Below are 22,394 nucleotides of genomic sequence, written 5' to 3'. Positions count from 1 at the left end.
ACTATTATTGTATTATTGTTGATGTGTTTCTTTGATTTTGTTATTAATTGGTTTATATAGTTGGCTGCTCCCACGTTGGGGGTATAGATATTTAAATTGTTAGATCTTCTTGTTGGACAGACCCTTTGAGTATGATATAGTGTCCTTCCTCATCTCTTATTATAGTCTTTGGCTTAAAATCTAATTGATTTGATATAATGATTGCCACTCCTGCTTTCTTCTGATGTCCATTAGCATGGTAAATTCTTTTCCACCCCCTCACTTTAAATCTGGAGGTGTCTTTGGGCTTAAAATGAGTTTCTTGGAGGCAACATATAGATGGGTTTTGTTTTTTTATCCATTCTGATACCCTGTGTCTTTTGACAGGGGCATTTAGCCCATTAACATTCAGGGTAACTATTGAGAGATATGAATTTAGTGCCATTGTATTGCCTGTAAGGTGACTGTTACTGTATATGGTCTCTGTTCCTTTCTGATCTACCACTTGTAGGCTCTCTCTTTGCTTAGAGGACCCCTTTCAGTATTTCCTGTAGAGCTGGTTTGGTGTTTGCAAATTCTTTCAGTTTTTGTTTGTCCTGGAAGCTTTTAATCTCTCCTTCTATTTTCAATGATAGCCTAGCTGGATATAGTATTCTTGGCTGCATGTTTTTCTCATTTAGTGCTCTGAAAATATCATGCCAGCTCTTTCTGGCCTGCCAGGTCTCTGTGGATAAGTCAGCTGCCAATCTAATATTTTTACCATTGTATGTTACAGACTCTTTTCCCGGGCTGCTTTCAGGATTTTCTCTTTGTCACTGAGACTTGTAAATTTTACTATTAGGTGACGGGGTGTGGGCCTATTCTTATTGATTTAGAGGGGCGTTCTCTGAACCTCCTGAATTTTGATGCTCGTTCCCTTTGCCATATTGGGGAAATTCTCCCCATGAATTCTCTCCAGTATACCTTCTGCTCCCCACTCTTTCTTCTTCTTCTGGAATCCCAATTATTCTAATGTTGTTTCGTCTTAGGGTGTCACTTATCTCTCGAATTCTCCCCTCGTGGTCCAGTAGCTGTTTGTCCCTCTTTTGCTCAGCTTCTTTATTCTCTGTCATTTGGTCTTCTATATCACTAATTCTTTCTTCTGCCTCATTTATCCTAGCAGTGAGAGCCTCCATTTTTGATTGCACCTCATTAATAGCTTTTTTGATTTCAACTTGGTTAGATTTTAGTTCTTTTATTTCTCTAGAAAGGGCTTTTATATCTCTCGAGCGGGTTTCTCTAATATCTTCCATGCCTTTTTCGAGCCCGGCTAGAACCTTGAGGATTGTCATTCTGAACTCTAGATCTGACATATTACCAATGTCTGTATTGATTAGGTCCCTAGCCTTTGGTACTGCCTCTTGTTCTTCTTCTTGTGGTGAATTTTTCCGTCTTGTCATTTTGTACAGATAAGAGTATATGAAGGAGCAAGTAAAAACTAACAGGGTGGCAACAACCCCAGGAAAATATGCTTTAACCAAATCAGAAGAGATCCCAAATCGTGAGGGGGGAGAAAGCAATAAAAAGAGGTTCAAAAAGGCAGAAAGAAAAAAAAAGGAAAAAAAAAAGAAAAGAATTCAAAAAAACAAAACAAATAAAGAAAAATATAAAAAAGAAAAATATATATATTGGATAAACTAGTTAAAAAAACTTTAAAAAAGAAAAGGGTTAAAGTTATAAAACAATTTTACCAGAAGGCAAGAAAAAAAAATGAAAAAGAAAAAAAGTATATTAACTGCAAGACTAAAAAAAATCACAGGGAGTAAGCCATGAGTTCCGTGCTTTGCTTTCTCCTCCTCTGGAATTCTGCTGCTCTCCTTGGTATTGAAACCACACTCCTTGGTAGTGAACTTGGTCTTGGCTGGATTTCTTGTTGATATTATGGGGGAGGGGCCTGGGGTAGTGATTCTCAAGTGTCTTTGCCCCAGGCGGAATTGTACCACCCTTACCAGGGGCTGGGCTGAGTAATCTGCTCAGGTTTGCTTTCAGGAGCTTTTGTTCCGGAGCGCTTTCCATAGAGTTCCGGAGGACTGGAATACAAATGGCAGCCTCCTGGTCTCCGGCCCAGAGTATCCGAGAGCCCAGGGCCCCACTCCTCAGTGCACCCTCAGAGAACAGTGCCCAGTTACTCCCGTCCGCCTGACCTCTGGCTGCGCTCAGAGCTCACCGAGCCTTTGGCTGGTTCAAGGTAACACCGAGCTATGAGCTTACTGTCGGCTCTGTCTCTGTAGCCGGTTTCCCATTCCAATACCCGCCAGCTCTGCGACACTCAGACACCCCCGATCCTTCTGTGACCCTGCGGGACCTGAGGCCACGCTGACCCCGCGTGGGCTTTGCCCTGCTTTAGCCTCTGGAGCAAAGTCCCTCAGCGGAACAGACTTTAAAAGTCCTGATTTTGTGCTCCCTTGCTCCGCCGCTTGCCGGGAGCCAGCCCCTCCCCGAGGGGTCTATCTTCCCGTCCCTTTGGATTCACGTCTCCGCCGGTCCTACCTTTCAGAAAGTGGTTGTTTTTCTGTTTCCAGAATTGCGGTTCTTCTCTTTGATCTGCTGATGGATTTGCAGGTGTTTGCAATCTTTAGATAAGCTGATCTCCTGCTAGCTGAAGTAGTCTCAACCTGCTTCTTCTCCGCCATCTTGACTCCTCCTCCTACTCTGAAATCAGACTTTTTAATTAATAAAATATTTTGGAAGAGGGCACCTGGGTATCTCAGTGGGTTAAGCCGCTGCCTTTGGCTCAGGTCATGATCTCAGGGTGCTGGGATGGAGTCCCGCATCAGGCTCTCTGCTCAGCAGGGAGCTTGCTTTCCTCTCTCTCTCTCTGCCTACCTCTCTCTGTCAAATAAATAAATAAAATCTTTAAAAAATATATTTTGGAAGATATTCATATTTTACTTTGCATTTATTTCACACCCACCAAGCATAGTATTATTACTATGTAATATGTATTTTTTGCTATTAGAAAAAAATCATAGAGATTATTCATATATATTTGTTTTTACACATTTGTTTTTTTTTAAGATTTTATTTATTTATTTGACACAGAGAGATTACAAGTAGGCAGAGAGGCAGGCAGAGAGAGAGAGAGGAGGAAGCAGGCTCCCTGCTGAGCAGAGAGCCCGATGCGGGACTCGATCCCAGGACCCTGAGATCATGACCTGAGCTGAAAGAAGCAGCTTAACCCACTGAGCCACCCAGGCATCCCTACACATTTGTTTTTGATTACAACAAGTTTCAATTCTTACCTAGGGTTTCTAGGCAAGGATATATATATATATATATATATATATATATATATATATATATATATATATTTGTGTGTGTGTATAATATATATAATATATAATATATATAAAAATTTATATATATATACAAACAGAAGTTTCTCAATATTCCCATCTGACAGAAACAAATGGTAATATTATGTATGATTTTTTAACTGCTTAATTATTAATGATATTCATCATTTTTATTGGTCAATATATTTTTAAATTCATTCATGCTAAATCTTGGTAAGCCTGTTTAAAGCATTTGAAGCTTATGGTAGAAATATGACAGTAGATAATTTAAGCTTTTTGAATATTTTTTGATTAAAAATAATATAGAAAATGTAAAAATTGTAATAGAGAAATGAAATCACTGTCCATAATTCCAGAAACCAAGTGTAAACCCCATCAAAGTATGACATATTTCCCATAAGCCATTTCTTCACTACACACAGCTGGACACTGTCTCTTTTTGTTCACATACACCCACACCCACACATGTAAGACAAAATATTTTTCATAATGCAGAGACAAGCTGACATCATTTTTTTACCTTCTTGCATTACAATTCTTCAAAAACTTATTTTTAATATATTTATATTACATCCTATGTCTGCATGCTAACATCTTTCTTTATTGCTGTATATTTAGCTGGTTTCCAATTACTTACTATAGTAAATAACACTATTATAAACATATTTGATTGTATCTGTAAAAGTACAACTGCCTCTGATGCCTTATTTAGTTGTGTTGTCGGACTTATTATGCAATAGTTTGAAAAGCTGTCTAGCAGGTATCACAGAATAAGCTTACAGCGCTTTTTAGATGGGAGTTGGCCTGTCTTGCATAATGGGATCTTTAGTAAGGAAACTGGATAGAGGAAGGAGGGTAATCTGGTCTTAGGTTGAAAGGAGAACACACATTTTTGGAATCACTCTTTGAATCTCTACTTCAAAAAAATTCTGTTGTGCTTGAGGGAAGGGAGGACCTCACTGTGGGTAAGAGAAGAATAAGAGTGAAATATCTCCGTTCGCTGTAGCTGTAGCTAAGTAACTTTCATAAAAGTAATACATAATAAAGATTTCTATATTATTCTCCACTTATTTCATTTTTGTTAATCTTTACAAAGTAAGAAATACCCAGATAGTGTTAGTGCATTCATGGGAAAATGAGTTGAAGGGTCATACAACATTAGCCAAAGATATAAAAGTCAAAGACTATTTGGCCAGGACCTGAGTGGGATTGACTGTAGTTTTTAGTAAGAGATCATGACTTTGGGGATCAGAATCCAGGCTACAGTTCCAGTTACTCTTTTTTGTGTGTGTTTTTCTACTTCCTCATACAGGCCTGTTGCCTCTATTTTTAAAAATGGTTTCTAATAATGTACAAAAATACTGTGAATAATGCCATAGGAGTAATATTTATTGAGTGCTTAACATTTACTGAAAATGTTCTAAGAACTTTATACACATAAATTCTCTTAACTTTCATGACAAACCGATGAGGTAAGCATGATCATTATTCTCATTTTACAAATATGTTTAAGTAAGGAAAAACAAGTTTCAGCATGCTACTTGTGGACACAATGCTGATCGGTGAAAAAGAGCTGGGATTTGAAACCAAGTGGTCTGGCTTCAGAGACCATGCTCCTAACTACTGGTATACCAGCTCTTGGGATAAGGCAAATACAGATTGTTTTTTTCCCATTAAACAAACCATTACTATTCATTTCCAAATTACCTTCTATAGAAATATTATGCATACCATTTTAGTTTTCTACCTGCAATGCAATAGGAGAGCTCAACTCTTTTACCTCTTCAACACTGTGTAGTATGCATTTTACCTAAACCTTGTTAATTTTTTTTTAAGATTTTATTCATTTATTTGAGTGAGAGAGCACACAAAGAGAGAGGGAGAAGCAGCCTCCCCTCTTAGTAGAGGGTCTGATGCTGGGCTCCATTACAGGACCCTGAGATCATGACCTGAGCAGAAGGCAGATGCTTAACCCACTAAGCCAACCATGTGCCCCTAATCCTTGTCAAATTTAGAACTGAAAATTTTATATCGGTTATATTAGATAGTTTCAGCTGCTTCAGATTATAAACACTATTACCATGTCTATTAATTATTTATAGTTCCTTGATGGATTAGCTATTCTTGTCTCTTGTGTTTTTACTTTTCTTTTTATATATACTCATTTGTGCAGAAGTTAACTTTTAAAAACTGATTTAATCATAACTTACCAAAAATTCTTACTGTTGTATTGGATTCATTTATATTTTACATGCCACTATTTTATTTTTATCCAATATGAATGCATGGCTTTTTAATTTTTTAGCAATATGTTTTCTTTCTAGTTATAAACATAACACATAACACATATTTACTGATGAAATTTGAAAAAAGGAAAATATAATTTAGTAAATAGAAAAAGGTATGACTATTACTAGCACCACCTACTCTAAAAATGTAGTATATATTATTCCATCGATATCCATATAAAATGCATGTGTATTTATAAAATTTGTATTTTACACTATATGAAGGTTTACGTTTTGGACTTTTACTTCAATTATATTATTACATACTGTACTTTGTTTCTTAAACTCTATATACAGATAGATAATGCTTTAATACATTTGCTATTTTGAACATTAGGCTTACCTGTCATTTACACAATCATGAATAATGCAGTGTTAAACATTCTTACAATTATTTGAGGGCACTTATGCTAAGAATATTTCCATTGAAATGTTTCTTAGAGTTACTAGATCTAAGAGTATGAATATTTCTAAAACTTTGTATACATATTGTCATATTTCCCTTTAACTTTTTTTTAAGTGTGTTTTTTAACACAATTTTTAAGACTATATATGTGAGGGGGATGATTGTGAAAGTGAGTAACAACAAAAGTATTTTATTATAATTGTTTTACTGATTTTTAGAAGACTGAGTTTATTTAAAAATACATATTCACCACTGGTATTTTTTTTTAAATGCTTGTTCATGTAATCATATATTTAATTACAATATTATTTATATTAATGATCTGTAGGAACTACTTATATGTTAAGTCTATATCAGATAATAGACCATAAATAATATCACACTATAAAATATATTCATATTTCCAAAATTCATAATTCCAAAATTTACATAAATGTTGACACTGATTATGAGGCCTCTTCTGTGCCACTTCTGATCACTCAGTCAGCTCTACTAAATTAATTTCTTGTATAACTATATCAATGAGGACAAGTTGAACTGTTGACCCTCAGGGAATTATTTATTTCACAGAAGAAACTGAAAAGGCATTTTTATCCACTATACACTGCATGGTACCATAAAAATGAGGGAGAATAAGTTGAAATAACTATATAAAAAGCAAAAAAGGAAAACTATATAATATATATAATAATTAAAATAAACTATAATATATATAATAATATATATAATAATATAGAACTATATAATAATCTTTGTGGTAGATATACATACATATATATATATATATATATATAAACACACACATATATACACACAGCAGAATATTATTCAACCATAAAAACGAATGAAATCTTGTCATTTGTGATGACATTAACAAATCTAGAGAGCATAATGTTAAGCAAATAAGTCAGACAGAGAAAGACAAAATCATTATTTTTGTGAAATCATATGTGATTTTTATGTGAAATTTAAAAAACAATATAAATGCACAAAGGAAAAAAGGAGAGAGACAAATCAAGAAAGAGGCTCTCAACCATAGAGAACAAACTGATGGCTTAACAGAGGGAAGGGCGTGGAGGGTATTGGTGAAATAGGTGATGGGGATTAAGGAGTGCAGTTGTGATGAGCACCAGGTATTGTATGGAATTGTTTAATCAGTATGTTGTACACCTGAAACTTGTTTAACATATATGTTAACTACACTGGAATTAAAAAAAAAAAAATAAGATAAAAGGACAATTAGAAAAAAAGTATATTGAAAAAAATAAGAAAATGAATATTTCTGTTGATAACCATTTAATGCTTTCTAAACTGATAAGACTGTTGACTTAAATTAGAATTCACTCTATTGAATTATGCATAGAAAAGAGTATCTGTTCACTGAATATGAAAAATATGGGAAAATAAGAGAATATTATGTTGATACTATGTTTGCAATTAAAAAAACTCTGTCTTGAAAAAAATGTGTATTTTTCCCGAGACTAACAAAAGGCTAATTATTTAACTAGTATCAATAATATCAAAATTTCATATATTACCTATAATTAGTACTATTAACCATGATATTTGGGTTCATTTTCCATTATAGATTTCTATAGATTATATTCTGAGGTTGAGGAAATAGTAATATAAGGAAATATATAAATAATATAAGGAAAATATAAATGTAAATTCAAATATATTACCTGAACTCTCAGATATAGAGCCTGCCTTTCATCAGCATTTGGATCAATGATATAACATATTTAGAAAATAATGCCCAGTACCCTTTGTGAAGTAATACTCATTACAAACATTGACAGTTTTTATAATTTCTCTATCAATTAATTAGTTTATTAATCATTCAATGAAGTCAGTATCAGGTATAATTTTCAGCATGTAGGGGTCCTCCTCTACAATTAGCACTTTTTTGAGCACATTCCAAGGTGAATAGAACACAAAGATTCTATCCAATGTAGACACATTTTCTCTCCTTTTTTTTTTTTTTAAAGATTTTATTTATTTATTTGAGAGAGAGGGAAGAGCACACAAGCCGGGGTACCTATACACGGAGGGAGAAGCAGACTCCCTGCTGAGCAGGGAGCCCAATGTGGGGCTCAATCCCAAGATCCAGAGATCATAAGCAGAGCTGAATTCAGATGCTTAAACCAACTGAGCCCCATAGGAGCCCCAGACACATTTTCTCCTCTGTCTTCTCAGGTGATAGCTATGGCATTCTAGGAAGATCACTGGACTTTATTTTTGTTTGGATTTGTGCTATGACTTGTCTGTCCAATTACCAGAAGGATAAGCAGATCTCCACATTTTTTGTATCTGTAAATAGATCTCCACATTTTTTGTATCTGTAAATTCAAGTAATAGTCTTCCCACAGATTTATTATGCATATAAAACAATCAGGTATGTAATGTGAAAATTTTACACTACTATAATTAAAAATAATAAATACAAATAGAGAGATACATACAGAAATGAAGATAAGTAAACCGGACTGAAAGAAATGTTTATTTTTCAGTGAGTAGATATAATTCTGATACCCATGCTTTGAACTGTTTGAGGGGTGCAATATCAGTGGAATGTTCAAAAAGAGTACGTCATAGCTTTGGGAAAGTTAACAAAGCCAAATCAGTAATCCTACTTGAGAGATGGGAGATTTAAAAAAAAAAAAAGGAAGGAAAGAAGGAAGCAAGCAAAGAATGTTAGGAAGACAAGAGAGTGTAATAAATGGCATTGCTGAAAAATGGGTGTGCAGCAAACACTGAAAATACTGGTGTTTCCTGAATGGACAGAAGGTAAATTATCATCACTCTCCAGCAATAGCAGATTGGAGGTTTTGGGGAATACTTCAGAAAGGGAATTGTTATGGTGAACTGTCAATGATAATAAAAGAAAATTAGAAAGGAAAGAAAATGGGACCAAAAGAGTCATAAATTGAGATTTGAAATCTGTGAAGTGTATAACAACCATTAAAACTCATCTCATTAGTTTAAGTAAAGCAAGTACTATAACAAAATTAAAGCATTAGGTCAGTAAAGCTTCTCAAAAAGTTTACAGTATGGTATGTAAAAACCAAAACAATATAAACATCTAACGTAAATTACAGAAAAAAAAAAGTCAAGTAACTTTCCATTCATTAAGACGTTTTGGTTTGAGTTTTAAATAAATAACTGGATATTATCAGAGCAAATTCATCATCTCACATAGAGGTATAAATTCTATTTTATTTTAGGAAAGTGCAAAAGTTATTTGATGTTTGAAAATTTTGTGAGAAGAGTAGATATGTTTTGTCACATAGGGTCTGCTGAAAAAAAGAGATTCAAAATAAAAAAAAAAGGAAAAGAAATATAACTTCTAGAAGTGTTCTGAGATCACTGATAAAATGCATGTTGTCACCCTAGGCCACTTTGAAAGGTTACATTCATATGATCAAGGGAAGGTCTGAGGGAAACAATGCCACTCTTTTTGATTTTTCACAGTTAAAAAAAAAAAAGCATGTCAGACTGTGGCCTTCATATTGCCTTTTCTGAGCTCTAGAAGTATTTTATCCAAAATAAAATAGTCATAAAATTAGTTATTTGTTTTAAAACCAAGTCATATATACTTTGTTGAATTTATACTTGAATTGTTTGAACCACAGATCACATGCAAAATCAGGTTCATCACCAGACATTTTCTTCCAAAATTGCCCTATTTTAATCCTACTTAAAAGGTGTGTAAGAGGAGCTACATTTACTGGCCCTCAAGTTCATAAGTACAATTACCAAATACAATATTGGAATATTCAGAATTACCTTTAAATACTTAGAAATACATTTTATTGATTATTAAAGATTTTATTATTTATTTGACAGAGAGAGACACAGCAAGAGAGGGAACAAAAGCAGGGGGAGTGGGAGAGGGAGAAGGAGGCTCCCTACTGAGCAGGGAGCCCAATGTGGGGCTTGATCCCAGGATTCTGGGATCATGACCTGAACTGAAGGCAGACTTAAGGACTGACCACACAGGCATCCCTATACAGGTGTCCCTACATTTTATTATTAAAGAACAATCCAACTGCTTTCCTCAGAAAGCAGTTTTTATATATATAAAGTTTTTATATATATAAAGTTTATAAAGTGAAAAGTGATTGTTATATTATCAATTTACAGTTTATATAATAATAAAGTTTATATATATATATATCACATATATATAAAGTTAAAAGTGATTGGTCATTATAATATCCTTGTTACGAAATTATTAGAACAAAACAATAAAATACAGCATGCAATTTAACTCAACAAATCTAAAATCTCTCATGAAAACAGGTACATATGCAGGAACTTAAAGAAAGAATGATAGAACAAAAAAGAAAGATAAACACAACCAAAATCTTAAGAATTTTAGAGTAAATCATGCAATGAGATCAATAGTTATCCTTTTTTCTTTTAGTTTTTATGATGATTTTTTGAAGTAAACTAGGCTATAATCTATTTCTGATTTAGAGAGCCCCACTTCCAAAACAAGTGAACAAAGAGATGCTAGCTTCTTAATTACAGGTAATATTCTAAAAATACTTCTCATAAACCTATTTGCATATAAATCCAAAGTAACACCATTCAAATGAATTTCTGTTCAAACAACTGCTATGTCTATTTTGCATGCTTGAATGTGAGACCTTGGGGAAGAAGGGGCAGTAGATTTGTTTGGCCAATAGCATTGTTCATACTACAAAAGATCAAATACTGATATTTCGTAAGTAGAGATGCTTCTCTTTTTTATGGAGAAAGTCATGTTTTTGAAAAACATTTGCAAGATGAGTTGGATATTATAATAAATTAGTATTACATTTTATCACCCTTTATTTTTTCCATTTGGTAAGATAATAAGCAGATCAGAGAAGATATCCTCTATTCATTTAATTTAACCATGGTCATCACTCAATTATTATCAAATCCTCATAGCAGATTATTAAAAAAAATTTAAAATGGAAAAATGGGGCAATGAATCTGAGCTGTCACACTGGCTGGCACCTTATATTGTTTTGATTAAATATATACATATAGGGTAAAATATAATCTCTGATCTCAAGATATTATATATATATTTTTTAAACTGTATAAAATGTGATCACTAGTAAAATTAACATTCACTGTGCAAATTTGGGTCATTTTGTTCACGCCTCTCAGAAGGCTGTGCTGGAGCTATTATCTCTAACAATTTAAAAAAAACACCTTATTATTTTTAAGAATTTACTTCTTTGACAGAGAGAGAGACAGCAAGAGAGAGAACACAAGCATGCGGAGTGAGAGAGGGAGAAGCAGGCTTCCCGCTGAGCAGGCAGTCCAATGTGGAGGCTCCCTCCCAGAACTCTGGGATCATGACCCAAGCCGAAGGCAGACGCCCAACAACTGAGGCACACAGGTGCCCCTAAACCCTATTCTTTACAGCAGAATTTTCACAAATGTGGGTGATCCTTTCAGTTGATCTCATTTGTAAGTCTAATTAACACAGTTCTTGTTGATCCATACACATTAAAAACAATCTCCTTTCCTTTTCTGATGAAGGATCAAATTCCTTCATCAAATTGTCTGAACGCTGAACTTAAAAATCAAAGCTCCAGAAAATTTGACATTATTCCTTTACTGTGCATTTGTTTAATTGTTGAAAAGCATTTGTTGAGTAGGTTCTCTGCAGGAGGCACTGGAATAAGAACAGGGAACTGAGCAGTGACAATGACAGGCTCTGGCTCTGAACTTCTCTGCTGAACTAGATTGTCATGCAGATTAAAACAAGAGGACAATATGGTGTGGCTGACATAAAGGCTTAGGTGAGTTGCGCTAGGGTGCATGCAGGAAGAAGCACTATTTCTCTTAAAGGACTTTGGGGGGGATGGTAATCAGAGTTTAGTGCAGCGTCAAATCCTTCTTACTGGGCAGCTGTCACCTGTTAGTCAGTGTAAAAGTCGAAGCATCTTTTGGTAAAAGACGGTAAAAATTATATAGAAGTTAGAAGCAGAAACAAAACTGAGATGAGAGTACTACCATACGGAAAGTGGAAAACTACTAGAAAATGTAATAATGAGGAGGTTCCTACGGATGGAAAAAAAAAATGCAGAGATCTATACTTTCAACGCAGCTTTGTAGAGAGTGAAAACACACGGGCGGACTTTACAAGGCAAGCGACATTCTATAGAATGGAGGCAAAATCGAGAATATAAAGAGTAAAGACTGCAGATTGTGACAGGTCAGTTCCAGGACGGTTCCCCTTTCTTCTCTCTGGAATCTACTAGTAATTCCTTTTGAGATGAAAATATTTCTCTCTGGAATCTACTAGTAATTCCTTTTGAGATGAAAATATTTATAAGTATTGGTTAAAGAAATGTATTGCTGCTGTGCCATTAAAACTGAATTTAAGTAATCAAAATCTAAATCATATATTTTTTTAAGTCTTTATTTATGTAATCTATAAACCCTACATTGGGCTCAAACTCACGACCCCACGATCGATAGAGCTAGCCAGGCATCCCTAAGCCATATTATCTTGAAGGCAAATAATATTTAATGAGAGATTATCATTAAACTAAAAAGTCTTGAAAATAATCAGAAGTTAAAGATTTTGTAGGACATGTATATCTATTCTGTCTTTGAACTGTTGTTGTTGTGTTAAGAAAGCATTCTATTTGAACTGTGTTCAAGCGTAAGAAGCCAGAAAGAGGTTACCTGGAAGGAGATTACCTGATTCTTAAAAATTTATTTAGGAAGTTCTATAGATTCAGATATCACAGTGGTATTTTAATGGATATACTTTATGTGTGTATGCATAGTGAGGAGTGAGAACAAATATAGTGTCCTAATGTAAATGAAATTATAAATTTGAAGGGTAAATAAAAAACCGTTTACAAATTAAGATGCATAGATTAGGTGATGATAGGAATACAAAACACATTGACAAACCCAATTATTTGTAACACATAGGTATTTATAGAGGACGGTTTTTCTCCGTGTAGTTAGGCAACTCTCAGTGCCCTTTCCAAAGGTCAGCAACTCCCAGGAAGATGGATTATATATAGGTAGAACAATCTGGCATCTGTTATGTTTAAATTCCTGCTAACACTAATAAGATTATCTCTGCCCTTTTCCTCCATTTCCAAATAGTTTTGGAGACCACATTTTAAGAGAAATGTTCAGAGTATAGCTTATTTGCAAAGAATATTCCCCTTTCCTATTATTCGATAATGAGTTCAGATATTTTACAAGAAGCATTAGTTAAAACAAAGCCCTTTTGGAAATGAAGAAAGCACTGGAGTATAAAGGGCATTTCTCAATTTCTAACTGAGCTCCATTATGTTTTGGTTGGAAAAGCATTTGCACAATAGCTATATTAACCTCCTTTATATTTAGAACAGTATAAGTAACTACAAATAATCAATCCCTTTACAAACAAAATAAGGTGCCTTATCAGTAATGTTTGGTTTCCCTAGGTGCTCACTTAGTAGGTGAGACCTGCCATGGACTACTGGTCATGCTTTTATCCTTTGTGAGTTTTTAAGGTACTCTGATTGTGCAATACAAAACAATACATCACTTGCAAAAGTGGGCTTGCTTATTGAATGAAAGCTGAAGTGATGACTATTTTCTCTTCATGCAAAAGCTTGGGTTAAATAAAATCATCATGAAAAATTTAGTTAGTAGACAAACAAAAGCCAGTACAATTTCATTTCCCATGTATATGCAGACTTAAAGTGGACAGAACATTCATTGTGGGATACAGATTGATATTAGAAAGAACGTGAATAGAAAGATCTCTTTTACAGAACACATATTATGAATGATAATGTGTATAAAGTGAAATGAGAAATCATAAAGACTGTACTTAATTTACTCCAAGAAATCTTTTTAAACAATTTAAAATAGCAAGTGCTAATTTATCCACTAAGACTATTACACTATCTAATAGCAACTGGTTTGTTGGAAGAAGTCCCTTGAAAATAAACAAAATCATAACTATATTACTTGCGAATCACTTATGAAAATAGTGAGATTGATAATGAAGATATTAACTTAGATAAAAATTATTCTGAATTCTAATTTCATGGTTGTGTATTTTAAGCATTGCTGGAAGTAAATTCTGCCCACATTCTTATATTTTTCACTTATATTTTTATAGTAAAATTTTATTTTCAAGCTCTAAATTTTAACCATACTTTGAGGTAATTAAAAATTAACAATGACTTGATTTTTATGGCTCTGATATCTCCATATGGAGAAGTAACAGAATACAAATTATTATGATGTTATAATTTTAAATGGATACAGTTTTATCATCAAAGTAATGCACACTCAAGGGCAAAAAAGAGAATAAAATAAAATGCATTAAAATTTCCACTACTCAGAAACTGGTATTGTTAATCAATCTTATTCTATATAACCTAATCCAGACATTTTTATATACCTAAGGTTAAAAAAAAAAAAAAAGAAGTCTTCAGCAGATTTCTGTACTGTCCTTCTTTCTGCATTTTTGTAGTATTTTGATATGTTCTATGTGCCATCGTGTAGTCAATCAACATTCTTAATGTAAAGGAACACCTGGGTGCCTCAGTCAGTTAAACATCTGCCTTTGGCTCAGGTCATGATCCCATCAGGATCCCAGGGTCCTTCGTGCACCGCATTGGGTTCCTTGCTCAAGAGGGAGCCTGCTTCTCTCTCTATCTGTCACTACCCCTGTTGTGCTCTCTCTCTCTCTTCCCCTTCCTCTCTCCCTCAAATATAAATGAGTATAATCTTAAAAAAGAAAAAAAAGAAGATATTTTTTAAAAACCCATTCTTAATGTTAGCAATTTCAGTAACTTCTAAATCTGGATTTTTATAAATAATGCTGCACGATGCACTTTGTAGCTACACCTTTCCCTTCACCCTTTGTACAGCCTTTGGTATAATGGCCAAATGGCCTTCAGAAAATTCCTGCAAAGCAGTTTATGCAAGTGAATTGTTTAAGCAGTTCATATAAATGGTTTCTTCTTTGCATGCATTAATTATCCTATTGAACATGATTTTGTTTTAATTTGCTTTTCTGATTTTAAAAAGTGGGTAATTTAAAAATGCTTATTAGATTTCTAAAAAGAAATTTCTTGTAGGAGTTATTTGTCTGTGTTTCAACTGGCATATTTTCAACATTTTGTAACAAAGATTTAGTGTCCTTTACACATTTTTAAAAATATTTTATTTATTTATTTGAGAGAGAGAGATAGAGACAGATAGTGACAGATAGCGAGAGAGCCAAGCACGGAGAGAGAGAGAAGCAGGTTCCTGCTTCTCTCTCCCAAGGAGCCCAGACATGGGGCTCGATCCCAGGCCCCTGAGATCATGACTTGAGCCACAGGCAGACGCTTAGCTGACTGAGCCACCCAGGTGCCTTCTTTATGTATTTTAATAATGACTTCTTCAAAATTTCTCATTCTGAGCTATGTGAGATACTCAATACTAATTGATAAAATTTGCATTTTTAAAGAATCAGTCATATAACTGACCAACTTAAATGTTACATGAAGACCATTGCTATGGATGGGTTAATGTTAACCTGAAATAATCTAGTGATTATCTGTATCATATAGCACATTATTAAGTCAAATAGCTGAACAACTTACAAAATATGAATGCTGAAAATCAAAGATACTTGTGCCCTTCTGTAATGTTTAAAATTAAAACTGACCATGTTTAAGAAGAAAAATAATAACATGCTAATAAAATAAATTTAAAGAATAAGTAATGAATAGTATACTACAAGAAGTACAAAGTGATAGGTTATAAAGTTTGGTGGCCTAGTATTGGGGAAAAAATAATTTTTGTGTCATAGTGGACTGTAACCTTCAAGTGTTTCAATAATAAGGAGTGGCTGGTGATGAAAAAACATGACATTCGATAGCATTAACGACTAATGTAATAGGAAATTGATTTCTTAACACCTTTCCCTTTGCATAGTGTCTTTTCCCTTAATTTGAAAGAGAATCAATATGTGAATATCTGAGCATATGAGAGGCAGCCAAGTGCAAAGAAAATGCTCTTCAATTAGCAATTAGAAGATGGGATTTCTTAACCTAATTGCACCACAAATGAGTTGTATGACCTTGGGCAAGTCATTTGGTCTTTCCAAGGTTTACGTTTCTCATCCACAAAAGTAAATGGTATCTAAGGCCCAGGACTAAATTTCTGCAACTGAAATCTGGAATAAATTCTAATAAAAAAAAGAGTATTAAATGCACTAAATGTCCTTTAATGATGTTTCCCAAACCATTTTCTACTGAAGGCCATTTTTCTTTTTGTAATAACTAATCTTTGTTAAAGTTTAATTTGGAGTAAGCACTCTTCTTAATGAATGCTCACAGAACTCTAGAAGACCAGTAGTGCTATTATTTCACATTATAAATGAGAAAAACAATCCAGAGGGAGTCTAAATAATTTGCCTTGGTTTTCTGTGCTAGTGAGCAGTCAAAATAGGACTCAATGCCAGATGGTTTAATAATCTGTAACTGTAAGCATTATCCACATTCTAAACTATGTATTTTTGCTGAAATGAACTTGGGAAACACAGATTTCTATAGAACAAAATCAGTTGGATATAAAATATTTTGGAATATTTAAGATTTATTTTGAATACCCAAGAGGGACATCATACGCGGGACAGCCTACATTTATTTTGACCATGGAAACTGTACAAAAGGAATAGTGGACATGTCAAAAGAAGTTCTGAAAAACAATTTGGAAAATGTTAATTCTTGACTCTTAGCAGACATCAAATGGTATTTTTATTCAAAAAGACTTCTACAGAAAATAATTTCTTAAGTAATTTGAGGAAGTAGTAGTAAAGATGGGAAAAAAAAGATCTCTATGGGATTTACTTTTCCATAAAATTCCCACTTTTCATTTTTCCCTTTTTTATTGCATGTTAATGTAAGAAGTCTTACCAGTGAATTAAAGATGTGTTTATCCCTCTCCCAACTCTCTCTCTCTAATAAATAAATAAATCTTAAAATAAAAGAATTAAAAAAAAAAAAAAAGGCGACACCTGTGTGGCTCAGTTGGTTAAGCATCTGACTCTTGATTTTGGCTCAGGTCCTGATCTCAGGGTCATGAGAGAAAGTCCCTGATGGCACTCCAGTGCTCACTGGGGAGTCTGCTTGAGATTTTCTCTCTCCCTCTCCCCTTCTCCCTCCCCCATGGCATATAAACACACACACTCTCTCAAATAAAAGAAAATATCTTTAAGAAAAGGATATGTTCATCAAGGGAAAACTGGTTGGCTGTGAGTTCAAAGTTAATGAATCAACAATGCCATACATCCAGCAAAAGAAGACAGATTTTTTAAAAAGTGCAATAGATAACATTTTTGTGAGCTGAAATACAAAGAAACTTATAGACATGCTACCCAGGATAAAGAAAATGTTAAACTCTTCCTGGCTACTTCTGGTGGGATCCTATGTTTCAAATGGTAATATGGCATGGTGAATGTTAAACTCTCAGGCAAGGCAGGTTCTGCATATTGGGAAGCTATGGAAAAAAATGTAAATACCTTCGAAACGATATACAGGGAAACAGTTGTGCAGCACAGCAGATATTCAATGTTGATGAGAATGGCTTGTTTTATAAAACTCCACCAGAGGATTCTGTACTGCAAATAGCATTTCAGTAGACAAAAAGCTGTGACCGGAGGCTCTCAAGAACCTGATCCTGTTTTTTCCTAGAAGGAATAGTTCGCTATTTGCTAATTCAGTGTTCATGGCAACTTTGTAGTAGATAAATACTACAATCAATGAGAATCAACCATATATCTTTTAAAATTTTGTTTTCAGGTACTTCCCTGAAGGTACAAGTCCAGAACGGTAGAAAGAAGCCCTGCAAATAAATGCTGAGGTAATTTTTGAAACCACAACATCACTGCTATAGATTCCCAATGGTGAAAAAAGAACAAAAAAGTGGTATATAGTGTGGTAGGCAGACTTTCCCCATTCCAAAAATGACCTATTTATAGTAGGCTTAGGGAACAAAGGTGCCACTTCTGAGATCTCAAAGGAAAATTTTGAGAGAAAACCCATGACATAAAAATTGGGATTCTTTAAGTAATGTGAATAGAAAGAAGACCCTCTCCTCCCTTAAGGTAAGTTCCTGGACAGGAAAGCTCCAATGTGGGAGAATATGACAGGATGGATCTTAAGCATGAATAAGATACTGAGATTCATCAGACATACTTGGGAAATTTAGGAGCTGAATTTATTCTTTATGCAAATATTCAATAAAGTTTAAATTATTTTGATTCATCTGATACAATCAATCATGTTAGCAGGTTCTACACTTTAGGAAAGCTTGTAGAATCTAGGACTATAGCAACAGAAGACATGAGATTTTATGTCATAGAGAGACTGCTATATATATAACCTAGTACTGTAAATGTAAACTTTAAGGAAAAGCAGTTATTTGGAAAAGCAGATCTCTGAAAGAAAGGGGTACAGATTTCAGATATACATATGATTATTGACACAGCTATGAAGAATTATAGCTATTAATATATATGAATATATACTATTATATATAATACTTAATATTTACATATTTTATATCTATATATTTATCTATATGAATCACAATATATAGATTTGGTAGTTAGCTTCACATAAGGATTGTTGAACACAAAAGTGTATATGAATCTCCAAGGCAGGATGTATAAGGAATGAGTGTCAACGGCAATAAGTTGGGAAATGTCCACATGTTGGGAATTTGTAGACAAGGATAATTTAGCAAAACAGAAGCCATATCATAATGCTATGAAGAAAGTAAGGTAGAATGTAATGATGTGACCATGTAGACTGGATGTCATCATTAATGTGATTTTCCCATTAACAGAAGTAACAGGCTGAAATAAGATGTGTTATATTTAAGACAATCAGCATGCCTCACAAAAACAAAAAGGAACGAACATTATATGGAACACCTTGATAGGGAGGTGGGTGGAGGAATGAGAAAAACAGTGATCTAAGCAAAACCAATCCTCCCATGCTTCCCCAGCGTATATACTTATACTTTGAAAAAGAATTCCACAGTGCTTGGCACTCAAGAGATTTCATTTATATTAAATATTTTGTTTAGATTCTGATAACAGGAAAAAAAAAAAAACTAAGTGACCTAGATAATATCAATACTTATATTACCATAGGGGAAAAAAACCTGAGGCAGAGACACTAAGACACTAAGTGAACTGTTTCAGGATCCACAGTACAGTCAGGGTGTGAATGCAAGCCATTTCAAATACTCAGCATGAGTTCTTACTCTGTTTTAAAGCCTACTCATCTAAGTTGGGATATTGGTGTGTAAAATTTCCCCCTCTAAAGACTGATTGATTGACTGATTGAAGTAAATTTTTTTTTTTTTTAGTAGTTTCAGGATCACAGCAAAATTGAGGGGAAAGTACAGAGATTTCCTATATAGTCTTTCTCCTTATACACACATAGCATCTCTATCAACATTCTCCACCAGAGTTGTAAAATTGTTACAAGAGATGAATCAATACTGACACATTGTTCATATCCAGAGTCCATACTTTACATTAGATTTCACTAGATGTTACACCTCGCATGGATTTGAACAAATGTGCAATAGAATATATCCACCATTATAGCATCATATAGTTTCATGGCTCTAACAGTTCTCCGTGCTCTCCTGTTCATCTTTCCCTCACCTTAACCTTTAGTAATCACTGATTTATTACAGTCTGCATAGTTTTGTCTTTTCCAGAATGTCATATAGGAGAAACCATACAGTATGTAAATTTTTCTGATTGACTTATTTCACTTACTAATACCCACTCAAGGTTTTACCATGTCTTTTCATGGCATGATACCTCTGAAGAATATTCCAGTCTTTGGATGCACCACAGTTTATTTACCCATTCACCAACTAAAGGGCATTTTGGTTGTTTCTAAGTTTTGGCAATTATTAATAAAGCTAATATAAATATTTGGGTACTGTCTTTTGTATAGCCAGAACTTTGCAGCTCCTTGGGATAAATAGCAAGGAGTGTGATTACTGAAATGTAAGTAAGAGTAAGATTTGTTTTGTCTTCCAAACTTATTGTACCATATTGTCATCCTATCAGCAGTATATGAGAATTCCTATTGCTACACATCTTCACCAGAATTTTGTGTTGTCAATGCTTGGATTTTCCCATTCTCCAAAAGGTCTATAGTAGTATCTCACTATTGTTTTAATTTGTATTTCCCTGATGATGTAAAAAGTGGAACATATTTTTTCATTTGTGTATTCATCCTTTTTATATAATTTTTAGTAAGTTGTCTGTCAAGGTCCTTGGCCCACGTTTAAATTAGGTTGATTGTTTTCTCATTGTTGACTTTTAAGAGTTCTTTGTATATTTTGGACAACAGTTTTTTATTAGATAAGTCTTTTGTAAATATTTTCTCCCAGTCTGTGGCTTGCTTTTCATTCTCTTGACATTGTCACTTGCAGAGCAGAAATTTTTAATTTTAATGAAATCCATTTTATTAATTCTTTCTTTCATGGATTCTATCTGAAGTTATCAACAAATTCAAGATCATTTGATTTTCTTTTACATTACCTACTAGGAGTTTATAACTTGCGTTTTACATTTAGGTCTGTGATCCACTTTGAATTTAATTTTTGTGAAGGATATTAAGTTTGTGTGTGTGTGGTTTTTTTTCTTAAATTTATATGTCCAGTTGTTCTAGCACCACTTGTTTGAAAAGACTATCTTTGCTCCATTGTATTGTCTTTGATCTTTTGTCAAAGATCAGTTGACTATATTGATGTGGGTCTACTTCTGGGCTCTCTATTCTGCTCTATTGATTTATTATCCATTATTTTGTCAATATCACCTTGTCTTAATTACTATGGCTTTATAGCATATCTTAAAGTTTTGTAGTATCAGTATTCCAACTCTGTTCTCTTTAATATTGTATTGGTTATTCTGGCTCTTTGTCTCTCCATATAAACTTAAGAATCAGCTTGCCTATATCCATAAAATAATTTGCTGAATTTTTATTGTAATTACACAAAATCTATAGCTCAAGGTTGGAAAGAAATAACATTGACAATATTGAGTCTTCCTATCCATGAATTATTATGAAATATCTATTTATTTAACTCTGATTTTTCATCTGTGTTTTACTATTCTCCTACAGATGTTGAACATATGTATATTTTAATTTATATCTAAGTATTTTGTATTTGGGGTGCTAATGTGGAAGGTATTGTGTTTTTAATTTCAAATTCCGCTAGTTCATTGCTGGTAGATAGAGAAGCAATAAACTTTTGTGTATTTATCTTGTATCCTGCAATGCTACTATAATCACTTACTTATTTTAGGAGTGTTTTTTGTCAGTTCTTTCAAATTTCCTACATAGTCTATCATGTCATCTGGGAGCAAAGAAAATTTCATTATTTCTTTCCTAATCTGTATACTTTTTTATTTCCTTAGCTAATTGCACTATCTAGGTCTTCTACTACAATGCTAAAAAGGAGTGGTGAGGGAATATTCTTGCCTTACACTGACCTCATAGGAAAACCTCTAGTTTCTCACTACTAATTATGATATTAGCTGTAAGTTTTCTTAGACATTAAAAAAAAAGATTTTATCTATTTAGTTGAGATAGAGAGCAAGAGAGAGAAGAGTGAGTGCACATGAACAGGGAGGAGGGGCAGAGGGAGAGGGAGAAGAAGGGTCTTCACTGAGTAGGGACCCCAATGTGGGACTTGATCCCAAGACACTGGGATCGTGACTCAAGCCAAAAGGAAGATACTTAACCCACTGAGTCACCTAGGCACCCCTTCCATATTATTTGTCAAAGTGAGTAAGTTTCCCTTTGTTGCTAATTTATGAGAGTTTTTACATGAATAGGTGTTGAATTTTGTCAAATGCTTTCCTGCATCATGTGAGTTTTCTTTCTCTCTTCTTAGTCTGTTGATGTGATGGATCATATTAATTGATTTTCAAATGTTGAATTAGCTTTGCCAGGGATAAATTGTACTTTTTCAAGGTACCTAATTGTTTCTATGTATTGGTGGATTTAATTCATATTTTGTTGTAGATTTTTTTTATATGTTCATGAGAGATATTCGTCTGCAGTTTTCTTTTAATGTTTTGATCTAACTTTGGTATTAAGAGTAATGATAGCTTCACAGAATGAGTTAGGAAGTATCCCCTATACTTCTGTCCTCTGTGAGAGATGGTGCAGAGAACTGGTATAATTTCTTCCTTAAATGTTTGGTAGACTTCACCAGTGAACTTGTCGTGCCTTGTGTTTTCTATTTTGAGAGGAAATTAATTATTGATTTACTTAATAGACAAAAGGCTATTAAAGTTATCTAATTCTTCTTATGTGAATT

The sequence above is a fragment of the Mustela nivalis genome (assembly GCF_964662115.1).
Source record: "Mustela nivalis genome assembly, chromosome: 10".
Classification (NCBI taxonomy): domain Eukaryota; kingdom Metazoa; phylum Chordata; class Mammalia; order Carnivora; family Mustelidae; genus Mustela; species Mustela nivalis.
This window is presented reverse-complemented; position numbering follows the sequence as displayed.